The sequence below is a fragment of the Moschus berezovskii genome, chromosome 1 (genome assembly GCF_049115385.1).
Source record: "Moschus berezovskii isolate FMDL1 chromosome 1, NW_MosBer_1.0, whole genome shotgun sequence".
Classification (NCBI taxonomy): domain Eukaryota; kingdom Metazoa; phylum Chordata; class Mammalia; order Artiodactyla; family Moschidae; genus Moschus; species Moschus berezovskii.
Window position 1 is genome coordinate 39197997 of NC_142460.1, and position 13980 is coordinate 39211976.

At 37.9% G+C, this 13980-nt stretch overlaps 1 long non-coding RNA gene across 2 annotated transcripts in view; it reads right to left on the reverse strand.

Moving 5' to 3' along the window:
- Positions 1–201: 201 nt before the first annotated feature.
- Positions 202–13980, reverse strand: part of LOC129553375 (uncharacterized) — a 393842-nt gene continuing 380063 nt past the window's right edge. For both annotated transcript variants that reach the window (XR_016037387.1, XR_016037386.1), the window contains one exon: positions 202–2064. This is a non-coding gene — a long non-coding RNA (uncharacterized LOC129553375). The remainder of the gene's footprint in view (positions 2065–13980) is intronic.

Here is a 13980-nt window from a genome sequence, read left to right on the forward strand (position 1 = left end):
CACACACAAAAATTATATATTTATTAATACCTCTAAGAAAACTCTCACGTGTTCTTTAAGTGTTGTTTTATTCACTAAGCTGTGCCCTACTCTTTTGTGACCCCATGGACTGTAGCCTGCCAGGTTCCTCGGTCCCTGGGATTCACCAGGCAAGAATACCTGAGTGGGTTACCATTTCCTTCTCCAGGGGATTTGGATCAAACCCGCATATCTCCTGCACTGGCAGGCAAATTTTTTACCCCTGAGTCACCGGGAAACCCCTATTGAAGCATAGTCTTCAGGAAAAACTAGCCCCCAAAATATACACACAGCGTATATCATTCAGGACAGTTCCCCTGCACCATGGGCAGAGATGGAGTTGTTTCAGTGGAGTGCTTGGGGCCATAGAAAGTCTCATCAGACCTCAAAGTCATGTGCTTCCCTTTTCTTTTTGTTGCTGTTCAGCCTCTCAGTCGTGTCTGACTCTTTGTGACCCCATGGACTGCAGCAGGCCAGTCTTCCGTGCACTTCACCATCTCCTGGAGCTTGCACAAACTCATGTCCATTGAGTCAGTGATGCCATCCAACCATCTCATCCTCTCTCGTCCCTTCTCCTCCTGCCTTCAGTCTTTCCCAGAATCAGGGTTTCCCAGCATCAGGGTTTTCTAATGAGTTGACTTTTTGCATCAGGTAGCCAAAAGTATTGGAGCTTCCCTTTTCTTTGAAGGGCAAATAGAACAGAACTGTGTCTGGTTTCAAGAAATCCCAACACTGAGTAAAACAAATGATTTACTAGTCTAGTCTAACATGATAAGCCATGGATACGAAGATTAGGATGAGTGCTGTGGCTCAGTGTCATCAAGGATCCAGATTTCTTCTACATTGCTATTGAGACCAGTCCTAAAATGTGGATTCAATCCTCATGATTGAAAGAGGATTGCTTCTTCAGACATCCATCTGAGAGGAAGGCATCGGGACTAAATGACCATCCCAGTGAGTTTACCTGTCTTTAAAGCTTTCCTGGAAGCCCCAGTAAGAGGCTTCCACTAATTTTATCACTGGCCACAATTGATCAAATGACTATGAACTACATCTGAGGCTGCCAAGCAAGGTTTTTAGCTGAGAACAATTTTCTAAAATTGGAATGGCTGTTAAGAAAGAAAGAAAAAAGGATACTGAGTAGGCACAGGGTAGTTGTTGTCACAGGCTTCCCAGTGGCACCAGTGATAAAGAGCCTGCCTGCCAATGCAGGTAGACATAAGAGACACAGGTTTGATCCCTGTGTCAGGAAGATCCCCTTAGAGGAGGGCATAGCAACTCACTCCAGGATTCTCGCCTGGAGAATCCCGAGGACAGAGGAGCCTGACGGGCTACAGTCCACAGGGTGGCAAAGAGTTAACTTACCGTGCAGAGTGGTTGTCACTGCCAAGGACTCGAAAGATAAGATCTGCCATCTTGACACAGCCTTCTCCCAACTAACCTTCAAATTACACACATACACACACCAAATTACACTAGCACATTTACTTGGGCCATTTCATTTTGCTCACTTGCCTTCCATCTCAATGAATTTCCTCAGTAGATTCTTTCAGTGAAAGGATAAGCATATCTTTTGAGGAATATAAAAACATAAATGCTATCTGCCTTGGTTTCTGTGTCTGTAAATCAAGTGCTGAGAAGTTCAAGGGTTCAATTATCATTAAATAAGAGCTGAAATAAAAAGAGTCCTGCGAGTCCTAAATAATCGTATAGCATGTTTCCATGAGTTAATCAAAGATTAATTTTAATTTCAATTGAATGAGTTTGAGTCCAGAAATATTTATTGAGCATCAACAATGTGGCAGGTCCTCTTCTAAAATAACCAAAAGAGACTAAGTGTCTCCTGTAAGGAAACTCTCTCTCTGATACAGCAGATATGTATGTGAATACACAATTACAGTAGAGGAAAATAGGAACATGAATGAGAGGACAGCATGGCAGAAGAATAAGGAGACTTCTCCAAAGACTTGATGTCTAACTGGATGCATTGGTGTCAGGATCAGTTCTCATGTTAGCTGATTTTCAGTCTGATGTATGTCTCACAATCTAAAAACAGAAATTAAAATATGGCAATGAGAAACACATTTTCAATAATATGTTTAAATCTATTGATGAATAAATATACAATCCAAAGTATTGGTCTGAATTTTCATGAAGTATTTGTGTTACTGCATTGGCTCACACAAAATGCATTATGTTATCTTCACAGTTTGTCATAAGTTTCACAAATATAGAACATCTCACAATATGCTTACACCTACTGAAAAACAAATAGAAAAATAACTAATAATCCAAGACAGTATTGGCCACAAACTTTGCTAGATGTTTTCAAAATGCACTGGAAAATAATAAGTTCCCATTCACTTACGGTACTAAATGTTTCAGAGTAAGAGAAATTAAATATTTTAAAATTAACTTTACAATACAATAATGGTCTAAACTTCAACTTGCACTGTGGTTGAATCACTTGATGACAAATTACATATTCTGGAAGGTCTATATATCCATTATAGATTTGGGGTTGGAAGGGGAGAATTCCACCACAGTCCTACATAGTTGTGAATTACTGCTTTCTTCCCCTTCTCCTAGTGACTCCTTGTTTTCATTGCCATCCTTCCATTCAGGACACATTTCCCAAACCCAATTTTGTTTCACATTTATAAAAAGGTATCAAAGTGCTCTCAAATATTCTATTCCTTTAATTCTTACCAACATTCCTGAAAGGATAAATGAACAATTTCATGTGGACTTTTTGAACTTAGGAGACTTTCCTAATGTCAGATAATTACTAAGGGACAAACCCAACCCTGGTTTTCTCACCCTGATCTCAGTGCTTTTTCCAATACTTCCCATATCTCCCCGCTAGGTCTGCTGAGGCTGAACTGTGTGCAACACAACGGCAGTCAACTTTCAGTGACTGACACAGGTATTTGCTCTGTTATCTCAGCTAATAACAAAGCATTTCACTGACAATGTTCTTGCTGTTGTTCGGTCGCTAACTTGAGCCCAGCTCTTTCTGACTCCATGAACTACAGCACACCAGGCTCCTCCATCCTCCACTATCTCCTAGACATTTCTCAAATCCATGTCCACTAAGTGACGCCATTCAGCCATCGCATCCTCTGCCACTTTCACTCTTTCCCAGTAGCAGTGTCTTTTCCAATGAGTCGACTCTTCACATCAGGTGACCAAAGTAGTAGAGCTTCAGGTTCAGCATCAGTTCTTCCAATGAATATTCAGGACTGATTTTCTTCAGGATTGACTGCTTTGATCTCCTTGCAGTCCAGGGGGCTGTTAAGAATCTTCTTTAGCACCACAGTTTAAAAACATCAATTCTTGGGCACTGAGCCGTTTTTATGGTTTAACTCTCACATCTATAAATGACTACTGGAAAAACCATAGGTTTGACTATGTCACTTTGTCGGGAAAGTGACATCTCTGTTTTTTAATATGCTCTCTAGGTCCATCATAGTTGTCCTTCCAAGGAGTGACTGTCTTTTAATTTCATGGCTGCAGTCTCTGTTCTTAGTGATTTTGGAGCCCAAGAAAATAGAATCTGTCTTTATTTTTTCTATTTTCCCCCTTCTATCTGCCATGAAGTGATGGAACCAGATGCCATAATCTTAGTTTTTTGAATGTTGAGTTTAAAGCCACTTTTTTCACTCTCCTTTTTCACTCTCATCAAGAGGTTCTTTAGCTGCTCTTCTCTTTCTGCCATTAGAGTGTATCATTTGCATACCTGAGGTTGCTGAATATTTCTCCTGGCAATCTTGATTCTAGCTTGTGATTCATCCAGCTCGGCATTTTGCATGATGTACTCTGCATAGACGTTAAATTAGCAGGGGTACAGTGTACAGCCTTAACATACTTCTTTCTCAAGTTTGAACCAGTCTGTCATTTCCTGCCTGTCCAGTTATAACTATTGTTTCTTGATCTGCATACAGGTTTCTCAGGAGACAGTTAAGCTGGACTGGTATAGACATCTTTTAAAGAATCTTCTACAGTTTGTTGTGATCAACACAATCAAAGAATTTAATATAGTCAATGAAGCAGATGTATATCATTTTCTGGAATTCTCTTGCATTCTACATGATCCCAAAAATGGCAATTTAATCTCTGCTTCCTCTGCCTTTTCTAAATCCAACTTGTACATCTGAAGTTCTTGGTTCATGTAGTGCTGAAGCCTAGCCTGAAGGATTTTGAGCATTATCTTGCTAGCATACGAAATGAGTGCAATTGTATGGTAGTTTGAACATTCTTTGACATTGCCTTTCTATGGGATTGGAATGAAAACTGAACTTTTTCAGTTCTGTGGCCACTGCTGAGCTTTCCAATTTTGCTGGCATACTGAGTGTAACACTTTAACAGTATTGTCTTTTAGGATTTTAAACAGTTCAGCTGGAGTTCTGTCTTCTCCAGTTGCTTTGTTCATAGAAATTACTTCCTTATTGTTTCTGTCTTTTATCATGCCCATCTTTGCATGGAATGTTCACTTAGCATCTCCAGTTTTCTTAAAGATTAATCTTTCCCATTCTATTGTTTTCCTCTATTTCTTTGAATCCTTCATTGAAGAAGGCCTTTTTTTATCTCTCCTTCCTATTCTCTGGAACTCTGCCTTCAGTTGGATATATCTTTCCCTTTTTACCTTCCCTTTCACTTCTCTTTCCTCAGCTACTTGTAAAGCCTCAGCCCTTGTCGTGGTGAAAGGGCTTGCATAACTCAATGAAGCTATGAGCCATGTTGTGCAGGGCCACCCAGAAGGGACAGGTCATATTGAAGAATTCCGACAAAACATGGTCCACTGGAGGAGGAACTGGCAACTCACTCCAATATTCTTGCTATGAGAACCCCCATGAACAGTATGAAAAGGCAAAAAGATACGGCACCAGAAGATATGCCCCCCAGGTCAGAAGGTTTTCAATATTCTATGAGGAAGAGCAGAGGGCAATTACTAATAGCTCCATAAAGAAAGAAGTGGCAGGGCCAAAGTGGAAATGACGCTCAGTTGCGGATGTGTCTGGCTGCTAAAGTCCAATGCTATAAAGAACAACATTGTAAAGAAACCTGGAATGTTATGTCCCTGAGTCAAGGTAAACTGGATGTGGTTAAGCAAGAGATGGGAAGATTGAATGTCAACATCTTAAGAATCAGTTAACTAAAATGGAGGGGAATGGGAGAATTTAATTCAAATGACCATTATATCTACTACAACATGGCAAGAATCCCTTAGAAGAAATGGAGTCAACAAAAGAGTACAAAATTCAGTGTACTTGGGTGCAACCTCAAAAACAACAGAATGATCTCGACTTAATTCCAAGCAAACCGTTCAACATCACAGTAATCCAAGTCTATGCCCCAACCTCTAACGCCAAAGAAGCTGAAATTGATAGGCTCTATGAAGACCCACAAGACCTTCTAGAACTAACACTAAAAAGAGGTGTCCTTTTCATCATAGAAGATAGGATTGTAAAAGTGAGAAGTCAAAAGACACCTGGAGTAACAGGCAAGTCTGGCTTTAGAGTACAAATGAAGCAGGGCAAAGGCTAACAATGTTTTGTCAAGAGAACACACTGGTCATAGCAAACAGCCTTTCCAATAACCCAAAGATGATTCTACACATGGACATCATCAGATGGTCAATATTGAAATCAGGTTGGTTATATTCTTTGCAACTGAAAACGGAGGAGCTCTATAGAGTCAGCAAAAACACGATCTGGAGCTAACTGTGGCTCAGATCATAGGTCCTTATTGCAAAATTCAAGCTTAACTTGAAGAAAGTAGGGAAAACCACTAGAGCATTCAGGTATGACCTAAATCAAATCCCTTATGATTATACAGTGGAAGTGATGAACAGATTCAAGGAATTAGATCTAGGAGAAGGAAATGGCAACCCACTCCAGTGTTCTTGCCTGGAGAATCCCAGGGATGGCGGAGCCTGGTGGGCTGCCGTCCATGGTGTCGCACAGAGTCGGACACGACTGAAGCTACCTAGCAGCAGCAGCAGACGATGTCTGAAGAACTATGAATGGAGGTTTATGTAACACTGTATAGGAGGCGGTGACCAAAACCATTTCACTGATACCTTATGTTCTTTTCTTTCCTCTGATATCCTTTTAAGTATCTTGCAGCTCAAATACTTTGCCACTCTGTAAGTCACACTTACCAGGCTTCCTTCAACCTTATTCCTTAGACGTCTCTAATATTTTAAATATAGCAGCAGTAGTTTAGTCGCTAAGTCATGTCTGACAGTTGTGACCCCATGGACAGTAGCCTGCCAGGCTCCTCTGTCCATGGGATTCTCCAGAGTACTGAAGAATACTGGAGTGTGTTGCAACGCCCTCCTCCAGGGGATCTTTCCAACCCAGGGATTGAACCCAGGTCTTCTGCACTGCAGGCAGATTCTTTACCATCTGAGCATCAGGAAAGCCCTTCTTTCACTCTAGTAAGAGAAAAATAAATATAATAAGCTTCAGTTTCTAAGAAATTACAGTTTATCTTTACTAAGTTAATATAGGCATTATGATGACTACAGCTTTGATCTAAAGGCCTAGAACAGTGTCTGGAACTTAATATATTTTTAATAAGCATATGCAATCACACATGTAATATTTAAATGAGTTTTCAAGACTAGAAAGCATATTATGAATGTAACTGTGAAGGAAAAAAAATGTGGCCAATAAGATGCAGAGTGTAAAATAGAAAAAACAGTAAAATTCTAAGCCCAGACAGACACTCAAAGAGCATACAAACATTTTGGAATAATTAGGAGTTTCTGGCAGGCTTAGCCAAAGTGTAGAAAAAGCCAAACTTTTTTTGGATTTGTGTCTATCAAGAATCTTTATCTTAACGTAGACTCTTAAAATTTGCAAAATTTAAAACATTTTCCACAAGCAATAATATGTGCTTACAAGCATCAAAGTGACAACATACCAGCCCAATCCATTTATAAACATGAAGGTAATATCTTCTGAAGCAATGGGACTAAAACAGAATGAAGCTCTGGAAAAAGGAAGAATTTTCACAGTCAAATGAAATGAGGTCAGAGTAGAAGTAACAAAACTATTATTTTATTTAAAATTAGTACAAGTTTCTGGGCTTGAGAAAATTGAAAATCATACTTAATCTCACTGTATACCAATTAAAGTTTCATTAGGTTTGAGTATATACTGGAAGTGTTTTTTTTTTTCAATCTACCCATGTTTTCAATTCCCAGAAAATAGAGTAACATAGGGTAAGAAATATGACATATATTTTGTATTTTCCAATTATTCTGATTATGATACCAGTGGGCAAAAAAAAAAAGAAAACTTCCAGATGAATTAAAGTCAAAGTGAGGAGTATAAAACCAATATCCCTGACTATTGTGCTGTCACCTAAATTAGGTAGATAATGAATCCCTTCTAAAAGTGGCTTATACACTCTAAGAAGATACAGAAGGGAGAGCAGGTAGAGATGACTGATCAAGGACACTTGGGCCAGTGTCCCACTCCCTCATTCCTACTCCAACCTGAGTGATTTGGGGGTCTGTTTCTATTTTCTTTTTTTTTTTTTTTAGCCTTTGATTTAGGTCAGGACTCAATAGATAAAAAATGTTTGCAAGTATATTTTTGCATTGTGGTTTTCTCTGAGTATATACGCAGTAGTAGGATTGCTGGGTCATGGTAGCTCTATTTTGAGTTTCTTAAGGACTCTCCATACTGCTCTCCATAGTGGCTATACCAATTTACTTTCCTGCCAATAATACAAGAGAATTCCATTTTCTCAACACCTTCTCCAGTATTTATTAGTTGTAGATTTTATTATTTTTTCTTTTTTAAAATTATTATTATTTTTTGGAGGATAATTGCTTTACAGAGTTTTGTTCTCTGTCAAACCTCAACATGAATCACCCATAGGTATACATATGTCCCATCCCTTTTGAAGCTCTCTCCCACCTCCCTCCCCTTCCAACCCCTCTAGGTTAATGCAGAGCCCCTGTTTGAATTTCCTGAGGCATACAGCACATTCCTGTTGGCTATCTATTTTACATACGGTAATGTAAGTTTCCATGTTACTCTTTCCGTACATCTCACCCTCTCCTCCCCTCTCCCCATGTCCATAAATCTGTTCTCTATGTCTGTTTCTCCACTGTTGCCCTGGAAATAAATTCTCAGTACCATTTTTCTAGATTCTGTATATATGTGTTAGAATGCAATATTTATCTTTCTCTTTCTGACTTACTTCACTCTGTATAATAGGCTCTAGGTTCATCCACATCATTAGAATGGACATCATTAGAATCAAACATTAGAATGTTTGTTTTATGGCTAAGTAATATTCCACAGTGTATATGTACCACAACTTCTTTATTCATTCATCTGTTGATGGACATCTAGGTTTCTTCCATGTTCTAGATATTGTGAATAGTGCTGCAGTGAACAATGGGATACATGTGTCTTTTTCAATTTTGGTTTCCTCAGGGTATATGCCTAATGGGATTACTGGGTCATATGGTGGTTTTATTCCTAGTTTTCAAAGGAATCTCCATACATCTTCCATAGTGGCTGTATCAATTTACATTCCCACCAACAGTGCAAGAGCGTTCCCTTTTCTCCACACCCTCTCTGGCATTTATTGTTTACAGACTTTTTGATGAGGGCCATTCTGACCGGTGTGAGATGATATCTCATTGTACCCATCTGTATGCCTTCCCCACTTTTTGATTCGGTTGTTTGTTTTTCTGGTATTGAGTTGTATGAGCTGCTTGTATATTTTGGAAATTAATCCTTTGTCAGTTGTTTGATTTGCTATTATTTTCTCCCATTTTGAGGGTTGTATTTTAACTTTGCTCATAGTTTCCTTTGCTGTGCAAAAGTTTTAAGTTTAATCAGGTCCCACTTGTTTACTTTTAGTTTTTATTTTCATTACTCTAGGAGGTGGGTCATAGAGGATCTTGCTTTGATTTATGTCATCAAGTGTTCTGCCTATGTTTTCTTCTAAGAGATTGACAGTTTCTGGTCTTACATTTAGGTCTTTAATCTATTTTGAGTTTATCTTTGTGTGTGGTATTAGGAAGTGTTCTAATTTCATTCTTTTACACATAGCTGTCCAATTTTGACAGGATCATTTATTGAACAGGTTGTCTTTGCCCCATAGTATATTCTAGCCTCCTTTGTCAAAAATAAGATACCCATAGGTGCATGGGTTTAGTTCTGGGCTTTCTATCTTGTTCCATTGGTCTGTATTTCTGTTTTTGTGCCAGTACCATACTGTCTTGATGACTGTAACTTTGTAGTATAATCTGAATTCAGGAAGGTTGATTCCTCCAGCTCCATTCTTCTTTCTCAAGACTGCTTTGGCTATTCGGGGTCTTTTGCTTCCATATGAATTGTGCAATTTTTGTTCTAGTTCTGGGGAAAATGTCATTGGTAATTTGATAGCGATCACGTTGAATCTGTAGGTTGCATTTGGTAGTATAGTCATTTTCACAGTATTAATTCTTCCTACCCAGGAACATAGAATATCTCTCCATCTCTTTATGTTGGTTTTGATTTCTTTCAGTAGTGTCTGATAATTTTCTGTGTACAGTTCTTTTGTCTCCTTAAGTAAGTTTATTCCTAGATATTTAATTCTTTTTGTTGCAATGGTGAATGGGGTTGATTCCTAAATTTCTCTTTCTGATTTTTCATTGTTAGCATATAGAAATGCAATTGATTTCTGTGTATTCATTTTGTATCCTGCAATTTTGCTAAATTCACTGATTAGCTCTAGTAATTTTCTGATGTTATCTTTAGGGTTTTCTATGTACAGTATGTATATTGTCACTCTGCTTATTTAACTCATATGCAGAGTACATCATGAGAAATGCTGAGCTGATGAAGCACAAGCTGGAATCAAGATTGTCAGGAGAAATATCAATAACTTCAGATATGCAGATGACACCACCCTTATGGCAGAAAGTGAAGAAGAACTAAAAAGTCTCTTGATGAAAGTGAAAGACGAGAGTGAAAAAATTGGCTTAAAGCTCAACATTCAGAAAACTAAGATCATGGCATCTGGTCCCATCACTTCATGGCAAATAGATGGGGAAACAGTGGAAACAGTGGCTGACTTTATTTTGGGGGGCTCCAAAATCATTGCAGATGGTGATTGCAGCCAGGAAATTAAAAGATGCTTACTCCTTGGAAGGAAAGTTACAACCAATCTAGAGCATATTAAAAAACAGAGACATTACTTTGTCAACAAAGGTCCATCTAGTCCAGGCTATGGTTTTTCCAGTGGTCATGTATGGATATGAGAACTGGACTATAAAGAGGGCTGATCTCCGAAGAATTGATGCTTTTGAACTGAGGTGTTGGAGAAGACTCTTGTGAGTCCCTTGGACTGCAAGGAGATCCAACCAGTCCATCCTAAGGGACATCAGTCCTGGGTGTTCTTTGGAAGGACTGATGTTAAAGCTGAAACTCCAGTATTTTGGCCACCTCATGCGAAGAGCTGACTCATTTGAAAAGACCTTGATGCTGGGAAAGATTGAAGGCAGGAGGAGAAGGGGACGACAGAGGATGAGATGGTTAGATGGCATCACCGTCTCAATGGACATGAGTTTTGGTAAACTCCGGGAGTTGGTGATGGACAGGGAGGCCTGGCATGCTGCGGATCATGGGGTCGCAAAGAGTTGGACTCAACTGAGCGACTGAACTGAGCTGAACTGATGTACAGTATCATGTCATCTGCAAACAGTGTGAGCTTTACTTCTTCTTTTCCAATATGGGTGCTGAATTTTGTCAAAGGCTTTCTCTGCATCTATTGAGATTATCATATTGTTTTTTTATCTTTCAGTTTGTTAATATGGTGTATCACATTGACTGATCTTCATACATTGAAGAATCCTTGAATCTCTGGATAAATTCAACTTGATCATGGTGTATGGGGTTTTTGATGTGTTGCTGAAATCTGTTTCCTAAAATTTTGTTGAGGATTTTTGCATCTATGTTCATCAGTGATATTGGCCTATAGTTTTCCTTTTTTGTGTTGTCTTTGTCTGGTTTTGTTATCAGGGTGATGCTGGCCTCATAGAGTGAGTTTGGAGGTGTTCCTTCCTCTGAAATTTTTTGAGTTTTAGAAGTTAGGCATTAGTTCTTCTCTAAATTATTGATAGAATTCTCCTGTGAAGCCATCTGGTCCCAGGTTTTTGTGTTTTGGAGAGATTTTTGATCACAACTTCAATGTCAGTGCTTATAATTGGGTTGCTCATAATTTCTATATCTTGCTGGTTCAGTCTCAGAAGATTGAACTTTTCTAAGAATCTGTCCATTTCTTCTAGGTTATCCATTTTATTCCCATATAGTTGTTCATAATAGTCTTATAATTCTTTGTATTTCTGCATTGTCTGTTGTAACCTTTCCTTTTTCATTTCTAATTTTGTTGATTTTATTCTTCTCTCTTTTTTTCTTGATGAGTCTGGCTAAAAGTTTGTCAATTTTATTTATCTTCTCAAAGAACCAGCTTTTAGTTTTATTAATATTTAGTGCTGTTTCTTTCATTTCATTTTCGTTTATTTCTGCTTGGATATTTATTAATTTTTTGTCTACTAATTTTGGGCAATTTTTGTTCTTTTTCCAGTTGTTTTAGATGTAGAGTTAGGTTGTCTATTCAATACAATGTTTTTCTTGTTTCTTGAGGTAGGATTGTATTGCTATAAACTTCTCTTTTAGAACTGTTTTTGCTGTATCCCATAGGTTTTTAATTATGATGATTTCATTGTCATTTGCTTCTAGAAATTTTTTGATTTCCCTTTTAATTTCTTCTATGACTTGTTGGTTATTTAGAAACGTGTTGTTCAATCTCCATGTGCTTGTGTTTCTTACATTTTTTCCATTGTAATTGATATCTAGTCTCATAGCATTGTGGTTGGAGAAGATGCTTGATATGATTTCAATTTTCTTAAATTTACTGAGGTTTTAATTGGTGACCCAAGATATGGACTATCCTGGAGAATGTTTCATGTGCACTCAAGAAGAAGGTGTATTCTTCTACATTTGAATGGAATGTCCTGAAGATATGAATGAGATCTATCTCATTTAATGTATCATTTAAGACTTGTGTTCCCATATTAATTTTCTGTTTTGATGATCTGTGCATTGGTGTGAATGGGGTGCTAAAGTCTCCTACTATTATTGTATTACTGTCAATTTCTCCTTTTATGTCTGTTAGTGTTTGTCTTATGTATTGAGAGAAACACCTCCTATGTTGGGTGCATAAATATTCACAACTTTTATGTCTTCCTCTTGGATTGATCCCTTGAACATTATGTAGCATCCGTTCTTATCTCTTATAATATTCATTATTTTAAGGTCTATTTTGTCCAATATGAGGATTGCTACTCCAGCTTTCTTTTGCTTCCTATTTGTATGGAATATATTTTTCCATCCTCTCACTTTCAGTCTATCTGTATCCTTAGGTCTGAAGTGGGTTTCACAGACAGCATGTATATGGGTCTTATTTTTGAATCTTGAGGCAGTCTGTGTTTTTTGGTTGGAGCATTTAATCCATTTTCATTTAAAGTAATTATTGACATATGTTCCTATTGTCATTTTCTTAATTGTTTGGGGTTGACTTTTTTCTTCTCTTGTATTTCTTTAACATTTGTTGTAAAGCTGGTTTTGTGGTACTGAATTCTCTAAACTTTTGCTTGTCTAAAAAGCATTTTATTTCTCAATCAGTTTTGAATGAGATCCTTGCCAGGTACAGTAATCTTGGTTGTAGATTTTTCCCTTTCAGTACTTTAAATATATCCTTCCATTCCCTTCTGGCCTGCAGAGTTTCTGCTGAAAGATTAGCTGTTAAGCATGTGGGGTTCCCCTTGTATGTTACTTGTTGCTTCTCCCTTGCTGTTTTTAATATTCTTTCTTTGTGTTTAGTCTTTGTTAGTTTGATTAGAATGCGTCTTGGCATGTTTCTCCATGGGTTTATCCTGTATGGGACTCTCTGTAGCTCTCGGACTTGATTTATTATTTCCTTTTCCATGTTGGGGAAATTTTCAACTATAATCTCTTCAAAAATTTTCCACCCTTTCCTTCTCCGTCTGTGTCCAAAAGCGCATTCTCTTGTCTCTGTCTCCATTGCTGCCATGAAGATAGCTATCATTTGTAGATTTTTTTGATGATAGCCATTCTGATCAGTGTGAGGTGATACCTCATTGTAGAGACTAATACAACATTGTACATCAACTATATTCCAATAAAAACTAATTTTAAAAATCAAATATTGTGAAAAAAAAAAAGCTTGCAAGGCATCTCCTTCAGAATAAGCCTAAATAGAAGCTCATCAATTGTAGTTAAGGTAGACGTCATTATAGGAACTCAGAGATATTCTTTCTTTGAAAAACCTAAGCTGAAGATAATATGAACCTGTATCTTTCAGTTCCTTATTAAGAATAGTGTGATCTGTATGCAGGTTAAGAAGAAACAATTAGAACCAGATATGGAACAATGGACTGGTTCAAAATTGAGAAAGGGGTATGTCAAGGCTGTATATTGACACTCTGCTAACTTAAATTATATAGAGTGCATCATGCAAAATGCTGGACTGGACAATTCACAAGCTGAAATCAAAGTTTCTGGGAGAAATATCAATAACCTCAGATATGCAGAGGATACCACTCTAATGGCAGAAAGAGAAGAGAAACTACAGAGTCTCTTGATGAGGGTGAAAGAGGAGAGTGAAAAAGCTGGCTGGAAATTCAACATTCAAAAAACTAAGGTCATGGCATCCACTGCCATCATTTCATGACAAATAGATGGGGGAAAATGGAAACAGTGACAGATTCTCTTTTTTGGGCTTCAAAATCACTGAGGACAGTGACTGCAGCCATGAAATTAAAAGGCACTTGTTCCTTGGAAGAAAATCTATGACCAACCTAGACAGCATATTAAAAAGCAGAGACATCACTTTGCCAACAAAGGTCTGTCCATATAGTCAAAG